This window comes from Phyllobates terribilis, unplaced genomic scaffold (assembly GCF_046119375.1).
Source record: "Phyllobates terribilis strain yellow unplaced genomic scaffold, ASM4611937v1 Scaffold_47__1_contigs__length_9908305, whole genome shotgun sequence".
NCBI lineage: Eukaryota > Metazoa > Chordata > Amphibia > Anura > Dendrobatidae > Phyllobates > Phyllobates terribilis.
This window is the reverse complement of record NW_027362807.1, coordinates 863424-885194: the sequence shown is the minus strand read 5'-3', so window position 1 is coordinate 885194 and position 21771 is coordinate 863424. Positions and strand designations below refer to the sequence as shown.

The 21771-nt window shown below is 42.3% G+C and overlaps 1 protein-coding gene and 1 pseudogene across 1 annotated transcript in view; one reads left to right on the top strand and one right to left on the bottom strand.

The window, feature by feature from the left end:
- Nucleotides 1-21771, top strand: part of LOC141191520 (uncharacterized) — a 1025631-nt gene that overhangs the window by 944375 nt on the left and 59485 nt on the right. The window lies entirely within an intron of this gene.
- Nucleotides 1-21771, bottom strand: part of LOC141191519 (uncharacterized) — a 48937-nt pseudogene that overhangs the window by 22295 nt on the left and 4871 nt on the right.

Sequence of the window (21771 nt, the reverse complement as noted above, 5' to 3'; positions counted from 1 at the left end):
TGAGACTAGCACATTCTTCAAACTGACTGATACAAACAGCTTTATTTCCAGAGCCAACTGTCATTTACCCAGCTGGCTTCTAAATGTACCGCAGAGCCAATATATGTGACTGCACTGCAACTGCTCAAATCCTCAAGACTTTGAAAATGAGGCCAATCTTCTAACTTATAAATTTCTAGAAAAAGGCTAGGACCATCAACACATCATTTCCACTCGTGAGCAAGTGAATACATGCCACGTTCCACACTTCTTGTAGGTAATAAAAATAAAAACACCCATGATCAGGAGACGTCTAAGTCCATAAATATCTCCCCTATCATAACTTCCTTTAATTGAAATATACATATTATGAAGAAAATTGTAAAATGCCACTGGAACAAGTTACAGGATGATAAGATTATAGGTGACCTTATACCCCAGGCTCCAAGATTCATCTTTAGGAAAGCCAGTAATCTGGGGATTATGGTTGCTCCATCTGTAAAAAAAAAATCCCTTTATCTCCAGGACTCCCTCCTTTTTCAATACACCCGGCTTTTTCCCATGCAGAAAATGCATGGTTTGCAAAACACTAGGCAGCAGGAAACAAATAACTGTGACTAATGGAACCAACACTATTAAATGGAATACACTATTAAAGACCACATAATCTGTTGCACTAATAGCGTAATATATGGTCTACAGTGTCATGCAACAAGCTGTATATAGGGAGCACCATTCGCCAGCTGAATACCAGGATAGGTGAGCATTTAAGGAATACTAAAAATAAATTTGAGGGCCACCCGTTATCTAAGCATTTTATTAAAAACATGGGGACTCCACGCAAACATCAAAGTAATGGGTATTCAAGTGGTACAGAAATATTAGCGCAAAGGCAACTTTATTAAGCAGATGTCCAGGGCAGAAAGCCACTGGATATTTGTGACATGCAGAAGTAGTGCTGTTGCCTCCAAAGCATCCAGCAATTGTTACAAACAACACAAGCACAAGCGACAGGAAGTGTTGTGCTTCAGAAGCATCCAGCAACTAAAGGGGTTAAAGGAGACAGGGACTGTTTTAGCAGAGCCCCAGTGGGATTGTGGGGAACTTGTTATTGTAGTCTCGCTGAAGCCAAATAGAAAGGTGGTGTGTTATCAGGACCTGACAGAAGGCAACTGAACAGGATTCAGATCAGGAGAGAAACTAAACACAGGTCAGATAAACTCCCTGAACTAACAGTGCAGAGTATTATCAGGCAGGAAGATAAGGACTGTCACAAGGATCATCTCTCTCATCAAACCCCCCCCCCCCCCTCCATCTCCATGCAGGATAAAGAATGCAGTATACTATTGTGTCCTTGTAAATGAAAAGCCTGTGGTTGTGTATGCATAGAAGTGTGCTGCTAACAGATCTAATCTATGCTGAATTATGCTACTGAAGAGACTGTAATACTGTGCCTTGTGAACAAACTACTGTATAGTTACTGGAACCGGTTGCTCAAACTCAGACTGTACTGTAATGAAGATTATTGCTGTAATATCCTTGAATTGTACTGGCCGTGCTTCAGATTATATTCCACTGTTAAACTGTTGAAAAAGACTCTTGTCAGATGTGTCTGGTCAGTAATTGAATCTATCGTGTGCCTGAGTGAAGCTGCAGCCTAAGATCGCCCTGAGTAATGGTTCCCTTGGATTCCAAAGAATTCATGAAACCCGTCTCGCCCTATCTGAACCTAGCGGCGTGCGTGTAAGATATTTCAATTGGACACTGAGGCCAAAAGGCCTTAACAGTGAAATAGAGTTGCTCGCCTTTAATTGAACCCAGTCATGAAACTGATTGATTGACAGCAGACACCTGTATCCAATTCATCAAAATGTGTATAAAAAGCTCACAGACTCTGCAAAGACCATCCCTGACGAAGGAAAGAGATTTCCGAAACGTGTAGGAAAATTGGTCCTCTGAGGCCTCCGTACAGACTCTGACAACATCACACACGTGATCACGCAGGTCCTTAAGCACTGCAGCGCTGAGCGCCAAATTTCCCAAGTGGATGCAGCACCTAGTCACCGGTCGTGACTAGACGCTTCCAAGTGCCGCCTACTACACCGCCATATAGTTCTAGCAGCGCCGGCAGCCAAGTGTTCAAGCTACCAATCGCTCCTACCCCTGGAGCACTGGTGAGTGTCTAGCATGACCCCCAGACAGCAAATAACTCAGGGCGAGCTTTTGGCAGCACGGTACACCAAAGCTACCACTATCATACCACCTACTGACCTCAGCAGCTACGAGATGCATACCTAGCTGCGCAGACACCACGTACCTCTAAATCCACGGTAAGTGTCCTGACACTATACCACGCGCAGTACTTGCCCTAAGGCACCTTAAAGCTGCACGATATCCTCACGGATCCCCTGTCTCTCACAGGTTCACTGAATACTGCATCAGCAATTCAATATAGCTGCTCAGCAGAGTATAATCAATGCCTGTAACTACTGACCAGACCATCTTGACTACGAACCCTGGTTGCAGCAGACGATACAAGTGGCCGTGGAGCCCATTGATACCCCTCCCCAAACACAGGAAGTAAGTTACTATTAACCCACAAGCTCATCATCGCTGTATCACAGGAGGCCCTTATAATCCAACCTATAACGCTGCCCACCCTTTATCTAATTCGGTAATTTCCTGATTGTTATACATAGGTTTCCATCACAAGTAGTAAGCCTGTACTAACTTTCACATTGGATCGTCTGGACCAATTAGGTCACCAGGTAACTAAGAATTAAACCTTTCTCTCCCCACTGCTTTTACATCCGGCAGTCTATAGTAAGCAATTACCTTATATATCCATCTCTTTTTAGTAATCCCATTGGAATAACAAGAAAAAACATTTTCCATATATACCTTCATCAAGCAAATCCAGATCGGCAACAAGAGTTACCAGGTACCTCCTGCCAAACTGTGTATCTGATTAATACTCACAGCTCTCTCCATTTCACTAACTCTCCATTTTCTTGAATTCCCTTATAGCAGTGATGGCGAACCTTTTAGAGACCGAGTGCACAAACTGCAAACCAAAACCCACTTATTTATCGCCAAGTGCCAACATGGCAATTTAACCTGAATACTGAGGTTTTAGCTTAGAAAAAACAATGCCTACAGAGAGCAGATGGGGGCAGCATAGAGCAGCCACAGACAGGAGCAGCGGTATGAGACTGCAGATATAAAGAATATGCTCACCCCCATCCTAGTATATGTGCCCCATCCTAGTATACTCCCCATCCTTGTATATGTGTCCCCATGCTGGAATACTCCCCATCCTTGTATACATGCCCCCATCCTGATATATTCCCCAATTCTTGTATATGTGCCCTCATCCTGGTACACTCCCCATCCTTGTATATGTGTCCCCATCCTGGTATACTCCCCATCCTTGTATACGTGCCCCCATCCTGATATATTGACCATCCTGGTATATTCACCATTCTTGTATATGTGCCCCCATCCTGGTATATTCCCCATTCCTGTATATGTGCCCCCATCCTGGTATAAACCCCATTCCTGTATATGTGCCCCCATCCTGGTATAAACCCCATTCCTGTATATGTGCCCCCATCCTGGTATATACCCCATTCCTGTATTTGTGCCCCCATCCTGGTATATTCCCCATTTTTGTATATGTGCCCCCATCCTGGTATATTCCCCATCCTTGTATATGTGTCCTCATCCTGGTATACTTCCCATCCTTATATACGTGCCCCCATCCAGATATATTCCCCAATCCAAGTATATGTGCCCCCATCCTGTTATATTCCCGATTCTTGTATATGTGCCCCATCCTGGTATATTCCCCATCTTGGTATATTTCCCATTCTTGTATATGTGCCCCCATCCTGGTATAGTCACCATTCTTGTATATGTGCCCCCCAGGCTGGTATACTCCCCATCCTGGTATACTCCCCATCCTTGTATATGTGCCCCCATCCTGATATATTCCCCAATCCTTGTATATGTGTCCCCATCCTGATAGATTACCCAATCCTTGTATATGTGCCCCCATCCTGATATATTCCCCATTCCTGTATATGTGCCCCCATCCTGTAATAATCCCCATCCTGGTATATTCCCCATTCTTGTATATGTGCCCCCATCCTGGTATACTCCCCATTCTTGTATATGTGTCCCCATCCTGGTATATTCCCCATCCTTGTATATGTGTCCCCATCCTGGTATACTCCCCATCCTTGTACACATGCCCCCATCCTGATATATTACCCAATCCTTGTATATGTGCCCCCATCCTGATATATTCCCCAATCCTTGTATATGTGCCCCCATCCTGATATATTACCCAATCCTTGTATATGTGCCCCCATCCTGATATATTCCCCAATCCTTGTATATGTGCCCCCATCCTGTTATATTCCCCATCCTGGTATATTCCCCATTCTTGTATATGTGCCCCCATCCTGGTATATTCCCCATCTTGGTATATTCCCCATTCTTGTATATGTGCCCCCATCCTGGTATATTCACCATTCTTGTATATGTGCCCCGAACCTGGTATATTCCCCATTCTTGTATATGTGCCCCCATCCGGGTATATTCCCCATCCTGGTATATTTCCCATTCTTGTATATGTGCCCCCATCCTGGTATATTCGCCATTCTTGCATTGTAAAGGACATATTGATATTCATGCTATAGCAACTCCATTTTGTCTGCTTGTTTCAAAATCATGTTATTATCACTCCTTGCATAACATACATTCTTTCCATCTTTTCTCATGCTTTACATGGAACTTTCTCACACTAACTTTTTATCAAGAGAACATTTTGACACCTGCTTCTGTTATCTAACTAGTCTAGGCCAGGATTGACCGTGTAAATTTCCAGCGTGCTTCTAACTAACGATGATAATATGACCATATATGTGTTTCCGTAATAATTGCACTAACATTGGCTCAAGCCTGTAGTACTGTAGTATGGCTGTAGGTGATTGGACATTAATAAACTCAAAACAATATAAAATGCTAAGCAAAATAAACGGGATCAGAGATTCTTTGAATCCTCCCATACAGAGCACTGCCTCCGTTTGGTTTTCTGTGGATTGCAATCAACATAATAATTTGACACTCACTTGGTCAACCGTGAAGGGTTATTGCCCTCCCTTAACAGTATATGTGCCCCCATCCTGGTATACTCCCCATCTTGGTATACTCCCCATTCCTGTATATGTGCCCCCATTCTGGTATATTCCCCATTCCTCTATATGTGCCTCCGTCCTGGTATATTTCCCATTCTTGTATATGTTCCCTCATCCTGGTATAGTCGCCATTCTTGTATATGTGCCCCCATCCTGGTATACTCCCCATCCTGGTATATTCCCCATTCTTGTATATATGTCCCCATCCTGGTATACTCCCCATCCTTGTATACGTGCCCCCATCATGATATATTTCCCATCCTGGTATATTCCCCATTCCTGTAAATGTGCCCCCATCCTGGTATATACCCCATTCCTGTATATGTGCCCCCATCCTGTTATATTCCCCATCCTGGTATATTCTCCTTTCTTGTATATGTGCCCCCATCTTGGTATACTCCCCATCCTGGTATATTCCCCATTCTTGTTTATGTGCCTCCATCCTTGTATACTCCCCATCCTGGTATATGTGCCCCCATTCTGGTATATTCCCCATTTTTGTATATGTGTCTTCATCCTGGTATACTCCCCATCCTTATATACATGCCCCCATCCTGATATATTGCCCAATCCTTGTATATGTGCCCCCATCCTGTTATATTCCCCATCCTGTTATATTCCCCATTCTTGTATATGTGCCCCCATCTTGGTATATTCCCCCTTCCTGTATATGTGCCCCCATCCTGGTATATTCCTCATCCTGGCATATTTCCCATTCTTGTATATGTGCCCCCATCCTGGTATATTCACCATTCTTGTATATGTGCCACCATCCTGGTATATTCGCCATTCTTGTATATGTGCCCCCATCCTGGTATATTCCCCATTCCTGTATATGTGCCCCCATCCTGGTATCTTCCCCATTCTTGTATATGTGCCCCCATCCTGGTATATTCCCCATCTTGGTATATTCCCCCTTCCTGTATATGTGCCCCCATCCTGGTATATTCCCCATCCTGGCATATTTCCCATTCTTGTATATGTGCCCCCATCCTGGTATATTTCCCATTCTTGTATATGTGCCCCCATCCTGGTATATTCACCATTCTTGTATATGTGCCACCATCCTGGTAAATTCGCCATTCTTGTATATGTGCCACCATCCTGGTATATTCCCCATTCTTGTATATGTGCCCCCATCCTGGTATATTCCCCATTCCTGTATATGTGCCCCCATCCTGGTATATTCCCCATTTTTGTATATGTGCCCCCATCCTGGTATCTTCCCCATTCTTGTATATGTGCCCCTATCCTGGTATATTCCCCATTCCTCATTCTTGTATATGTGCCCCCATCCTGTTATATTCCCCATCCTGGTATATGTGCCCCCATTCTGGTATATTCCCCATCCTGGTATATTCCCCATTCTTGTATATGTGCCCCCATCTTGTTATATTCCCCATCCTGGTATATTCCCCATTCTTGTATATGTGCCCCCATGCTGGTATATTCCCCATTCTTGTATATGTGCCCCCATGCTGGTATATTCCCCATTCTTGTATATGTGTCCCCATCCTGCTGGCACCCCTCACCTTCTGAAACCGGCAGCTGACCAGCGTCCAAGCGACAGGGGTACATGACGACGTCACTGCTATGCGCTCAGTCGCATGTACGCAAACGTCAGCTGCAGGATGTATTGCAGCACACAGGCCTGGTAACTTCGTGCGCTGCAATACACTTCAGCTAGATGTGCGTCCTAGAACTTACATCTAGCTGAAGTAGGGGCCGGCGTCGGCGAGCTACTCACCCTCCGGGCCCGATCCTGGAGCGCTAGTGCTGAGGCGATGGCGCGCGTGCCCTTAGGGAGGGCTCTGCGTACCTCCTCTGGCACACGTGCCATAGGTTCGCCAGCACTGCCCTATAGGAACCGTCAGTCTTTCCACACACTCCCATAAACAAAGGCCTGACCGAACGTGAACAGAGAAGCACCCATGTACTCTATTTTTACAATAGATTCCAGTATTTTAATCAGCACTTTTACCATCTAAATAAATGTATATTCTATAAACTCCTAGTCTATTCCTTTTAATTCATTAAAACCAGTGCAGATATACAGTGAAGAAAATAATTATTTGATCCCTTGCTCTTTTTGTAAGTTTGCCCACTGACAAAGACATGAACAGTCTATAATTTTAAGGGTAGGTTAATTTTATCATTGAGAGATAGAATATCCAAAAACAAATCAAGAAAATCACATTGTATAAATTAGATAAATTTATTTGCATTGAGAAATAAGTATTTGATCCCTCTGGCAAACAACACTTAATACTTGGTGGCAAAACCCTTGTTGGCAAGCACAGCAGTCAGATGCTTTTTGTAGTTGATGATGAGGTTTGCGCACATGTCAGGAGGGATTTTGGTCCACTCCTCTTTGCAGATCATCTCTAAATCATTCAGATTTTGAGGCGGTCACTTGGCAACTCGGAGCTTCAACTCCCTCCATAAGTTTTCTATGGGATTAAGGTCTGGAGACTGGCTAGGCCACTCCATGACCTTAATGTGCTTCTTTTTGAGCCACTCCTTTGTTGCCTTGGCTCTATGTTTTGGGTCATTGTCTTGCTGGAAGACCCAGCCACGACCCATTTTTAATGTCCTGGTGGAGGGAAGGAGGTTGTCAGTCAGAATTTTACGGTACTTGGCTCCATCCATTCTCCCATTGATGCGGTGATGTAGTTCTGTGCCCTTAGCAGAGAAACACCCCCAAAACATAATGTTTCAACCTCCATGCTTGACAGTGGGGATGGTGTTCTTTGGGTCACAGGCAGCATTTCTCTTCCACCAAACACGGTGAGTTGAGTTAATGCCAAAGAGCTCAATTTTTGTCTCATCTGACCACAGCACCTTCTCCCAATAACTCACAAAAGCAACTAGGTGTTCATTGGCAAACTTCAGAAGGGCCTGCACATGTGCCTTCTTGAGCAGGGGGATCTTGTGGGCACTGTAGGATTTTAAACCTTTAAGGTGTAATGTGTTACCAATGGTTTTCTTGGTGACTGTGGTCCCAGCTGCTTGAGATCATTAACAAGTTCCCCCCATGTAGTTTTAGGCTAATCTCTCACCTTCCTCATGATCAAGGATACCCCACGAGGTGAGATTTTGCATGGTGCCCCACATCGATGTCGACTGACAGTCATTTTGTATTTCTTCCATTTTCTTACTATTGCATCAACAGTTGTCTCCTTCTCACCCAGCGTCTTACTTATGGTTTTGTAGCCCATTCCAGCTTTGTGCAGGTCTATGATCTTGTCCCTGACATCCTTAGACAGCTCTTTGGTCTTGCCCATGTTATAGAGGTTAGAGTCTGACTGATTAATTGAGTCTGTAGACAGGAGTCTTTTATACAGGTGGCTATGTAAGACACCTGTCTTTAATGCAAGTAACGAGTTGATTAGAAGCGTCTAACTGGTCTGTAGGAACCAGAACTCATAATGGTTTGTAGGGGATCATATACTTATTTCTCACTGAAAATGCAAATACATTTATCTAATTTATACAATGTGATTTTCTTGACTTTTTTTGGATATTCTATTTCTCAATGTTAAAATTTACCTACCCTTAAAATTATAGACTGTTCATGTCTTTGTCAGTGTGCAAACTTGTCAGCATATTCTACGTATGCTGTCTTTTGGCTTTGTCATTTACAGATCTGGGCAGGTAACGGTCAGTGTCTTCTAATTCCAGGGGGTAGATGGATCTTCCAGGCTCTTATTTCTGTAGAAAAGGGCTTTCGATGCCCAAAGTCATTTGAATAGTTTTTGGAGAAGGAGAATGTTGTGGTCTCGAGGCAAAATGGTGATCACACAATTGTGATACGGCCAGACTACACCATCGAAAAAGCAACCACAGCCGGCCTGCTTGGTCTGTGCAACTTGTAATCCAGGAAAAACAGGGAAGACTCCACCAAAACATCTGGCAAAACCACTATACCCATTTCAGAGAATCCAAGTTGACCATATTCAGATGCCCAAAGTAGGGAAATATGAATATGTTCTGGTAATAGTGGATATGTTTTCAGGTTGGCCTGAGGCCTACCCAATCACTAACATGACAGCCCGCACCACAGCTAAGAAACTGATGACAGAGGTTGTGTGTAGGTTTGGGGTACCAGAAGTAGTAGAAAGTGACCAGGGACCAGCATTCACGGCCCAACTCTACAGGGATCTGTGGAGTATGGTAGGAACTAGCTTAAGTCTTCATACGCCTTACAATCCCAAAAGTAGTGGAAAGGTTGAGAGACTGAATGGTACTTTAAAGTCCAAATTGTTGAAGATTAATCAGGAGACAAATTCCCTGGCCAGACGGTCTTCCCATTGCCCTGTACTCAATCAGAAACTCCCCGACAGGCCAACACAAACTGATTCCCTATGAGATTTTGTTTGGAGGAGCCCCAAGGTTGGGAGGGTAGTTCCCCCAAGATACCATTGTTAACTATGTAATACAATTGTCCAAAGAACTTGCAATAACACATGCTGCAGTTTTCTATCCCAGATCCTGACAGTGACGAGCATACTCACTCAATCAAACCTGGAGACTGGGTGGTCATTAAGAAGCACGTCCAGAAGTCCTCCCAGATACGAGGGCCCATTCCAAGTGATCTTGGTGACACCTACAACAGTCAAAGTCGAAGGGAAGGCCACTTGGATCCACGCTTCACATTGCAAGAAGACCCCAGCACCAGCACAGCCATGAGACTGTATATCCTTTACTGCATTGTTTTTGTGAGTGCTCAGAATCCCGAGTCTCAGGTAGCAATTACTCAGAAGAAGGGGGCGTATGTAAGATGTTCGGGTACTCTTGTTGTACCTATATTCTAGATAATGCTGGCCCTACAGGCAAAGTAACAATTGCTCTAAAGAAACGTACTAGTTTATCAGAAGAATTTAAAGAAAATTCAGGGATCAAGGATCCATGGGACCAGTATTTCTCATGGATGAGTGGCTGGCAGAAATGGTTAGTGCAGGTGGGGATGGCAATTCTTGTAATAATGATTATACTAGCGATGATGGCATGTTGTGTTGTTCTTTGTATACGGAAATTAATATAAAAACTGTGGATCCTATAATGGTAATGACTGATGAGGAAACGAATAACTGGACAGAAGAATCTTTGACAACAATCCAGATTAAACAGTCAAGTCTTAAGTAATAAGTCTAAAGGCCCCGTCGCGCAGTAGCGATTTCGCTGGCAATCTTGTTATGTGTGAAGGGGCCTTAACACTTGATTGTGGCGCCTGTATAGTTCCCTTGTTTGTCGTGGTTTGTGTGTTGGTGTCCATCCGGCAGTGTAGCGGACAGGCTTGTCTGGGGAATCCGGCCTCGGCTGGCTCCTCCCACTAGGGGCGGAGAAGTACGTCGGCGGGTCTGTGTGTCTGCACTTCGGCTGGAGCGTTCACCCACTGCCAAAGGAGAAGGGAGCGGTGAAAGCAGTATTCATTTACTTATATCTAGAATTTATATTATTAAATGTAACCTCTAGATTCTTTTGTGTGAAATTTTTGCTATGTATTTCTACAAGTGCTAAGCAGAGAGGGGGTCTGATGAAGGGTTTCAAAAATGTTTTTAGGGGGGACAGTTAAAGATAAGATTCTAAAATCAACTAAAAAAACATTATATGAAACTCTGATGTATACGAAATATCTATACTTATATTCTGTTATATGTTATGAATCTTGTTTTGCATATTGTTATATTGGATATCATTTAGTCATATATACCCTCACTTTAATATATATTATGAAAACCTTGATATATATATTAGATATCTACACTCGTGTATATATATATATATAAATATCCTGAAAGGATTAGTTGGAACTGGTTATAGAAGTGGACTTTCAAATTGTTTACAAGAAGGAGACGAGACAAAGGATTCAACATGACACCTCCCAAGAGAATATCCTGAGGAATGAGGAGAATATCTGGGGAGGAAACACTTAACCCCATAGGACAACATAATGAGACTTATCTATACCATGGGCCAGAGACCACTGTGATTGCTTAATTGCCTCAGGGCGACGCCCTATTGGGACCTTCCTTTATACTGAACATATATAGGTTATGCTGGAATAATAAACACATCTTTCCTGCGCCATCTCTCTTCAAGAGAAGTTCAGTATCTGACTCTGTTTGTCCGATATCAAAGCTTCACGTATACACTTGAATAAGTTCATTTGGCAAGGGATAAGCAAAGGGTTGGGGTCCTTTGAACCTCACTTCCACAGAAGCATATTGCCGGAAGCTGCCAGACACAGCCTTGTTCTCCTCTGGTTCAGTCCTCTGTGCTCAGCTCCCGGCTTGTGTATTTGTTTCCTGTTGTGACCCCGGCCCATTTACTGACTACTCTTGTGTCTTCTGAGTTTGTATTTTCTCTATCCTTTTGGTTCTGACCCGGCTACCTGACTATACTTCTTCCCATCTCACTCCACAGAACAGCAGGTAACTCCGTGGCCCAAGCCTAGGGGTCTCTGTGTTAGTCCGGATCCATGTAGAGGGGTTAAAGGATGATGAGCAAAGTAATTTGTGTTTATGACGTAAATTTATGAAGTAATTTATGTCCTCCCTCTGTCTAAAACTGAACTACTCATATTTCCTCCCTCCACTAACCTATCTATGCCCGAAATTGCCATTTCTGTTTGTGGCTCAACCATTACTCCCCAGCAACATGCCCGCTGTCTTGGGGTCATTTTTGACTCAGATCTTTCCTTCACTTCTCACATCAAATCACTCGCTCGCTCGTGTCTTCTACACCTCAAAAACATCTCAAGAATCAGGACTTTTCTCACCTTTGACTCGGCAAAAACTCTTACTGTAGCGCTTATTCATTCTCGTCTGGACTACTGCAACTCTCTACTTATCGGGCTCCCTCTTACTAAACTCGCCCCTCTCCAATCCGTCCTTAACGCAGCAGCCAGGATCATATTCCTCGCCAACCGCTACACCGATGCCTCTTCCCTGTGCCAGTCATTGCATTGGTTACCCATCCAATATAGAGTTCAATTTAAACTTACCACGCTTACCCACAAAGTGCTCCATGCTTCAGTACCCCCCTACATCTCCTCCCTTGTCTCAGTCTACCACCCTACACGTGGCCTCCGTTCTGCCAGTGACTTAAAACTAAAATCCTCCATAATCCGAACTTCCCACTCCCGTCTCCAAGATTTCTTGCGTGCTGCGCCAATTCTTTGGAATGCACTACCCAGGACAGTTCGATTAATTCCCAATACCCACAGTTTCAAGTGGACCCTAAAAACCCATTTCTTTAGAGTGGCGTATCACCTCTACACACTATCTGTCCATCCCAGTTGTCCGTCCCAGTTTTCCCCCATATTAAAATCTTGTTCAAGTTCAGGTTCATACCAACCATGCACATAATAGCCTCGGTCAGGACTGTACACATACTGGCAGGCGACCAGTCCATGTATTATTATTTATCCTATTTAGTATATCAAGGCTGCATTATACAATATATGTACATTCTACCTTTTGTGTCTCCCCCATTTCCTCATAGACTGTAAGCTTGCGAGCAGGGCCCTCACTCCTTTCGATATGAGATATGCTTATTCTGTATTGTCTGTATAAATCCCCCCTAAAATTTGTAAAGTGCTGCGGAATATGTTGGCGCTATAAAAATAAAAACTATTATTATTATTATTATTATTAATTTGTGAAATCTGTAAACGGGTTAGATAAGGCAAGCCTGTTCGTGGTGGCCATCTTTTGAGCTTCCAGGTGACCATGAACAGCGCCTCCAATACATTGTCTGCAAACTATTCCAGCAAGATCTGCATTCCTAATAGCTAAATGTAGCTCCTTCACTTCTTAACCTGCCATGTGCCCAGACAGTAGGGTACAACCATATATAGGGCATTGTCAGATTCAAAAGAAGTTGGAAAATAATTTGTAAGGTCCATTTGTTTCCTATTATCCTTTGTGAAGAATTTCAAAGTTATCACCACGTAAAGTGATTTGAAAAATGGGGCCTGTTTAGAAACACAAAACTGGCTGCAGGAAGAGGTTAAATCAGAGGATTACAAAGTCAAAAACAGTGAGTATAGACAATAAAAAATCTATTGAAATGATCAAACTCAACAGTCTCCATCAGAGAAAAATGAGTAACTACTGGAGAAACCTCTCTGGGGTAATTGGAGTATGGGGCTCGGTGGCTCTTGGGAATCTAAACTATCGTAAGGGACAATATTTTCTGTCAGATGAGTTTCAAGAAGAAATATTAGACATTTAAAGTGAACTTTTTTATAATACTGCAGAGCTCAGGTGTCTTAAATTTAGATCTCGGGCATTTGGAAGAGGTAATGGAGATCTTTCTGAAAGACTACCAGGGAGTTACAGAGTCACATAAGTGAGGAAGGCCGATCCCACCACAATGAAACTATCAGAGAGAGTGAACTTGTAAAAAAAGAAAGAATATAAAAACATGTAACATCCCCAACAACAACGTATGTATGAGGGGAGAAATCCAACACTAAACTGGAGTTGCACTCATTTATGGTGGACCATTGGAGCAACTATGAGTCCTGACCAGGAGAGTAGAGAAAGTATTAGTGCCCCCATTTCAGGAGAGATTGTGCAGTAATCTGAATTTCTTAGGATGAAAACATAATGGAATTTATGACGTGGAGTGAATCCATGAAACCAGGGCTCAAGCCAACACATCTCCTGCAGGCGTGAATAAATGTATATTACAGCCATCAGCCACGCACAGCTTAGAGATATATCATGGCGCAGGTGTAATGTTTTCTGTATAGTTTATCACTATCCTTTTTTAAATTAGTTGGTTTTAAAAGAAATTGAAAAGTCAGGATAAAGGGAAACTCTGCTGTTATTGTACAGAAATTCACACTTGGCCCTCACTGCACATTTAATGTTATTGATCAAAAAAGTGATGTTTGGCCAGAAAGACTGGACCTGGTCTTGTAGGGACCATATGAGGACATTCAGCAGCACAGAAGGGAGAGAAGGTGGATTCATACAATAAGATATCAGGGTTCTAGGAAGCCAACAGCATCATTACCCTCCGCTTTCTCTTACAGGCCCATCATAATATTTTTCTTCAAGTGATTTTCTCACTTGTCAGCACATTCTACATACGCTGTCATTTGGCTTTGTAGTTCACAGATCTGGGCAGGTAACGGTCAGTGTCTCCTAATCCCAGGGGGTAGGTGAATCCTCCAGGTTGTAAGTTCTACAGAAAAGGTCTTTTACAATTACACAAAGTAATGTGAACATTTTTGGATGGACTAAAATGTTGTGATCTAGAGGTAAAATGGTGATCACACGATTGTGATACGGCTGGACTACACCACTGATAAAGCAGCCACAGCCGGTGACCGAGAAGATTCTGTTACTCTGCATTTAGTGGTTCCTACTCACCTGGGTGGTCATATGTAGGAATCTCCTCTTTACAGTGCTCATCACCCCTCACATATGTCTCTGCAGTATTAATATGGGTCAGATCTTCACCCTGAAACAAATATTGTAAAAGTCACAGACAGATGATAAGTCACATCTATGATCAGCTCTAATCCAGCCATCTCCACCATCCTCATTACACAAGTATAAAACATATAATACTGGTGGATAAAACAAGACTGAGCACAAGACCTTCACAGCCGTCTACACATCATAGGGGAGATCTCATGACACCTTCTCTCCATCTACCTGATGATCCTGAGGAACATTGGGATCTTCTTGTTTACAGTCCTGTGGAAGAAGAGGACGGGGACATCTCTCTGGTGTTTTCCTCTTACTGGATAGATCTGGAGGAAACACATACAAGGACTGAATTCATTCTTTACATACAGATAATTATAGGCCGTGTGTATTTAGTCCTGTCTATTACCTGGGGATGTGAGGGACTGGGGAACCTCCATCATGACGTCCTTGTACAGATCTTTGTGTCCTTCTAAATACTCCCACTCCTCCATGGAGAAATAGACAGCAACATCCTGACACCTTATAGGAACCTGACACATACAATGATACCGTTATCTCCCCGATCCCTTAATAGTGTTACTGTATAAAGTCCCAGTATTCCCAGCAGTGTCACCTCTCCAGTCAGCAGCTCAATCATCTTGTAGGTGAGTTCTAGGATCTTCTGGTCATTGATGTCCTCATGTATCAGGGGGTGATGTGGAGGCCCCGTGATTAATCTCTGGTTATGGAGAGACACATTAATAAATCTCCCTCCAGACATTTCCAGAGTCCTCACCTCTCCAGTTCTGTCCATCTGTTATTCCCATAGATAAGAATGATGTAATGTGACGTCATCAGAATCTCTCACCTCTCCAGTAATACGGAAGAGGATCTCTAGGGTGAGGTGTAATATCCTCTCCACCATCTTGTCTCTGTCCATATCCATCCTTGATGGGTAAATCAGGACAATTCCCTTATATAGAAGATCTTCACTGAGAGGATCCGATATTGTAGAGACCTGAATGAGGAAAAGATAAGTTGAGGGAACATCAGAAATATCCTGTGTAATAATACATCTATTGGAGATAATAAGGGAAACATTTGAGGAGATATATTATTTTACAGTGTTTAGTTTTCTTCTTTACATCTAGTAATAAAACCTATATATTTTAGGCCACAGACAACAAGCAGTTTCTTCCTCGGAGTCTGCAGCTGAATATGTTTCTCATAGACTCACCTTCCATAACGCTAATTCTCGTCTAATTTTCTGACACTGGAAATAACCTTGGCACTCAATGGTTCTTATAGAAATTTTTTTTTTTTAATGCAGTCCAAAAACAAAAGTAAACGTTTCGGTCGATCTGACCTTAATCAAGAACTATTGGAAATAGCACAAAGAACAAAACAATAAATAAAATAATAATAATAAATAATAAAATAAAAAAGCATATACAAATGGATCATAGCACAATAACATGATAATATCTCTTGTTTAACCTGAACAATAAACATGCTGTCAAACAGTGCATAATATTTTGTAAAAACCCATTAATGCGGATACAACATCATAGTATAGAGCAAGTATATATACAAATTGAAGAGAGGTGACACCTACTAGACTGCTGGATGGTGTTCAAAGGTAGGGATTCAAAAGTGTGGAGATATGGGGACACTGGTTGCTTGGGTCTGCAGAAAAGAGCAGAGAGTGGCAGACTCAGAGTTAACAGCTGAGAGGGACTGTGGAGGCAGAGATACCCAGAATAGAGCTGGACGTAGCATACCTGTGACCCCAAGTTCCTGGTTATAAAGCGGTGCTGCACGTAGTGGCTTAGAGGAACGCGGTGTCCACCGCTAGTTCCTGGTGCTGTGCGCGTTGTTAGGGGCAGGATGGTGTCTAAAGGCGGGGGGCAGGAATACTGAGGGCTGAGGGCGGCTGACCAATTCCGCAGTGCTGTGTAGTGTGAACTCCGGAAGTGCACGTATGACGTCACCGGAAGTGACGCGCTCCTCGCAAGAAGCTGTGCGTTCCACCCGCCGGTGTAAATGCGTTCCAGTGAGCAGGAAGTTTGAGTGCCAGGGAGAGAGAACGTGCGTTCCACCAGTATAGAGCATAAGACCTAATGGACATAAGCCAGAGCCTTTGTTGGAGTGGATAAGGATCCAGGAGAGGGGACAAGAGTGTGCCAGAGAGGAATAATCTGCAATAAAGGAGACAATATATGAGTAGGATATGGAGATCAAAACATGTATATTATTGACCTATTCAAATTGAAGACCACATTTCCAAACATAAAATACATTTCAACATAGGATCACATAAGATCCCTGGGTGACAAGTTTCTCTATACCAATTGTTCAATGAGAACCAAATTCCAAACATAAAAAAACCTTATATAAAGGCCAGTAGGTCATAGTCCCTATTAAGGCCTTTCGGCTCTAGGGACTGTAATTCATGAATCCAGAAGGCTTCTCTACGTTTGAGAAGGCTCACTTGGTCGCACCCTCTGACGTGGTGTCAAAACTTGTTCCAATACCTGGTACTTGAATTAAGAAATACTATGTCCTGCCGTGATAAAGTGTTGGGGAATGGGTAACATTAGGTTTTTGCACAGAATTGTGGACTTGTGCTTTGAAATCCTATCCCTTATGGGCTGTGTCGTCTCCCCCACATAGATTGAGCCGCATGGTCATTTAATAAGATATACCACATATGAACTGTCACATGTAAAGTACCCTTTGATGTTGTATATCTTGCCAGTTTGTGAGTGATGAACAATGCTACCCCTGAGGACATTGTTGTATTGACGACATTGGAGACCTAGGAATGTGCCCATTTTGGGATTCTGCAATAACCGTTCTGCGGGACCTTTGTGCGCTGCGCCCAAATCGGCACGTACCAGAGAGTTTCTAATATTGGTTGCTCTCTTAAAACACGGTAGGAAGGGTTGTTGGGATGCAGGGATCGTGGGATAACCGGTTTGTAATATGTTCCTGTGTTTCCTAATGGTTTTATGTAAGATGTAGGTGAAGGGGTGGAACTTGTGAACGAAGGGGATTCTGTCCTTAGTGTTTGGATGATCAGTTCTGGAATTACAACATTTTTCTATAAGAACCATTGAGTGCCGAGGTTATTCGCAGTTACAGTACAGGTTTGGACCCAACTGGAGCACCTCTGTCCGGTAGTGCAGCGATTATTATCTTATACTGGCACTGACATTAGCAATTCTGCAGGAGATATTTATTTCACGTGACACGAGAAATAACTACTTTATGATGAGGCAACATCTTCTACTACGGCTATAAAACCATATTTGGCCACAGTCCATCACTGACTACATCTCCACCGGCCGTCTATATGAATGTTTCCCGTCTTCCCAAGACTGTAATCTTCTATCACGTTAGATCTTATGTCTGATTCACACACAGAAGTTTGAGGATTTCATAAAAGCTGTTTTGTTTGCACAAACACCGCAGACAGAAATGATTTGATACTAAAGTCTACATGCACAGTGTATTATGGGGTTTATTTCTGGCCTTAGGCTTTCCTATATTACAAGAAAACCCCCAGAAAAAAGCAGATATTAAAATGTTTCAAGAGACAATTGGCACCAACATATCTTGTAAAAAGAAAAAAACATGCAAAAATTAGAAGACACATTTTGTCCTCTTTTAACACGTTAAACATTTGTTATTGGTTTTATATGAACTCTTTTGGGCACCAGAACATAGATGTACATCACAGGGATGGCACAGGTGCGGCTGCAATAAAATCCCTGGCAGTTTAACCACTTGCTCCAGCAAAAAGCAAACATGGCATCTAAGAAGTCGTGAGAGTTTGGCTGAATGCCTCTCCTCCTCCCCCAAGTACTCGATAGTATGGGGCTGCCTAGTTCCTACAATACTGAAATGCCTAGTGATGGTGTCTGGGCCTGCAATGTACGAAAGTATATTAGGACGGGCCAGAGGCAGCGTTCCAAAAGTTACCTTGTAACGACCCCATAAACATTTGAATACAGTTGCATGGAAGCACTGATTTTGGGGGTTTTGGTTGACTATATAATGTATTAGGAGGCCTCCCTACAGTCAGTCATACAGACCACAGGAAAGCTGGAATATTTGTGTGTATGGGGGAGTCGGGAGAGATAGCCGTCTGTCAAATGACCACTCAGCCAACACTTTTCTCATGTGTATGGGGACGTTACTATTGCTCAGTTACTGATAGTACACGGCACTACAGTAGTACAGTGCATCACCGAAGCGATCAGAGGCTTCTGTGTTGTATGATCGCACTAATGAGTGTAGTTAAAAAAAGTTTTAAAGTGAAAATATCACAGTTTTAGCAAAAATAAATATTCATCACTATAGGGAAAACAGGAATACAATTGGAAAATGGAGAGGGAGGTCAGCTCACTGTTTATTCAATGTACATTATCTGAAGATCACCTCATGGAGCCGCCCTGGTCAGGGACATTTCAAGGTTCAAGTAGAGAAAGGAGGAGAGATGGATTCTCCAGCATTCTCTATATTGTTAAAACCTCACATTTATTGTGAATTCATAAAAACTGTTGTGATGGCATACCACCAAGTGCCCACATACCAAACCAATGCTTATTCCTGATTTACAACATGTGAGTCTCTGTGATACTTTTATATCCTTCCCTTTCCTGGGTGTCCATTGATTACTGAGCACAACAATTTAACCCTGTATTGTATGGAAGAAAAAGATAATACACAAATACAACTCATGCATGAGACATTCAATAAAATCACTGGAAATCAAAGACAAATACAATTAATTGTACTGTAATATTAATCCTGTCTGATCTCCATTCCTTGTGGGGATCAAGTGTGTAAATTAAATATCCAATATGACTTTCTATTTAAGATTTTTCTTTTCATATCTCCACCTCTTAATGGTTTATAAACCTTTTATATTCCTAATATCTGAAGGGTCTGATATCCCTTGTATGTTTTTGTGAAAAGCGTCTTGAAATGAAACCACAGACAGATTTAATGCTGTGGGATTGATTGCGTCAGATAAATGTCTTCTAATACATGTTTATAGCGGATCTGACGTCCATCCCACATATTGCAGGTAACTCTCTATACACTCTATTAAATAGATGACCCCTATAGTGTTACAATTGATGAAATTGTGTATTGATAATTGCTGTCCCGTTAGGTTTTCTTCAAATGTGTCGGTTTTATTAACATAGTTGCATCCTTTACAGGGTGTATGTCCACATGTTAAAAAAAACCCTTATAGAATAACCAAGTCACCAAATACCGGCCCATTAAGACACACTTTGTCACTCTTGTATTCCCTACTGATTGAATCCCTGGACTAGCCTAAAACACGCTTCCAATGTCAATGGGAGAGAGATCTGAGTTGCACCTTAACGAGGGATCAGTGGAAGCAAATCTTCACCTTGACACACAAATCATCAATCAGCTCGCGATTTCAGGAGGCCAGCTATAAACTGCTTTCTCGGTGGTATAGGGTCCCAACTCGCCTACACTCTATACTCCCAGATGCTAGTCCCATGTGTTGGAGATGTGGGGAGGAGGAGGGTGACCTATTACATATTTTATGGGCCTGTAAACTCTTTTCTCCTTTCTGGGGAAAGTACTACTAGTGATCAGTAAATTCAGTGATCTTATTTCAGACCTTGACCCAGCTTTCATCCTTCTCCATCACAGCAACATCCCTTTAAACACATATAAAAACTCGATACTGAGACACGTGATCACGTCTGCTAGAGCATGTATTCCCTTGCTATGGAAAAGTAACACTATGGTTCTCCAAAATAAATGAGATTATGTTAACGGAGAAGCTCACCTACATGATCAATAGCTCCCATGATAAATGTTATAAAACATGGTTCTACTGGAGTTTAAATCTTCCGCTGATTATCTTGACCTCATAGGGGAAAGCTAAGTCTATACTTCAGGAGCCTCTCTGACGTTACCCTAACCCTCTTACCCATACATCCCTTCCCCCACTTCCCTTTGTCTTTGTGTGTATTTGTGTTTTTAGTTTTAACTACTCGTTTTTGCTTTTATAACCCTTATTTGTTAATCCACATGAATATGTAATGACTTAATGTTTAAGTCTGAGTCACCACGCTGGTATATCCTAAAACACATTGAACCAATGTTCTACCAGCGACTCTTCTTTGGATTGTGTTTACTTATTTCATTTTCACGTGTTTTGGAAATACTGGTTATTGTTATGGTTATGTAGTCGTGTTTGACCTACTACTTGTTGCACAACTAGTACCCGGTGTTTGTATTTGTATTTCCTTTTCAAAACTTAATAAAGATAAATTTGTAAAATGATAATCAAGTCACATTGCGTTTGATATTTGTTTCTTGGAAAAAAACTCGGTGAAAGTTTTCCGCCCAGTGTAGAAGCCTTTTTGGATACAAAACTCAAACAAAATATGCAAAAGAATTTACAAAGTCTGGAGGATGGATCTCAGACATCGAAAAAACTAAGTTTGAAAGAGATATCAAAGACAACGAGTCAAATTCAATTTACACATGGAAATGAAACAAACCAAGAGCTACTGTTATGAAATACAAGTCACACAATAAATTCAAAGGAAATAGAGGAGAGCGGAGGTCAGCTTCACAAATCCTAATGTGTCCATGGGTTCCTCTAATTATAATTCTCTGAGGACTTATCTGATGCATCAGTGGGATCAACTAAAGACAGATGGAACAAAAATAAATTCTCAAGTATTCCCCACAATTCAGCAGAAAACAACAGAGACAGGCAGGCAGAAAGCACAAACGTGCCCGGACATGTGCGTTCCATGCCGGAGTGCATCACAGTATCCTATCTGCGACTGCGCATGTCCGGAAGCATGCGTTCCACGCCGGAGCGCATATGGTATTGGATTGCAAAGATCAACATAGAAAAATCCTATCTCTGAGATCAGCATCATGGGAGACTAAAAACAAGTATTGCACATCCTCCCATCATGCAATAGGCGTGTAGATCTACTTTATCACTACATAAAATATGGGATGGTGGCCCACAGTAAATTCCTAAATGGTCAAATTTGACCCCTATTGCAGAGATACACATGGATCATCACACTTCTTAATTATGAAATAGTAGATGTAGGATATAACTGATCAGAAATAATTCTGATATA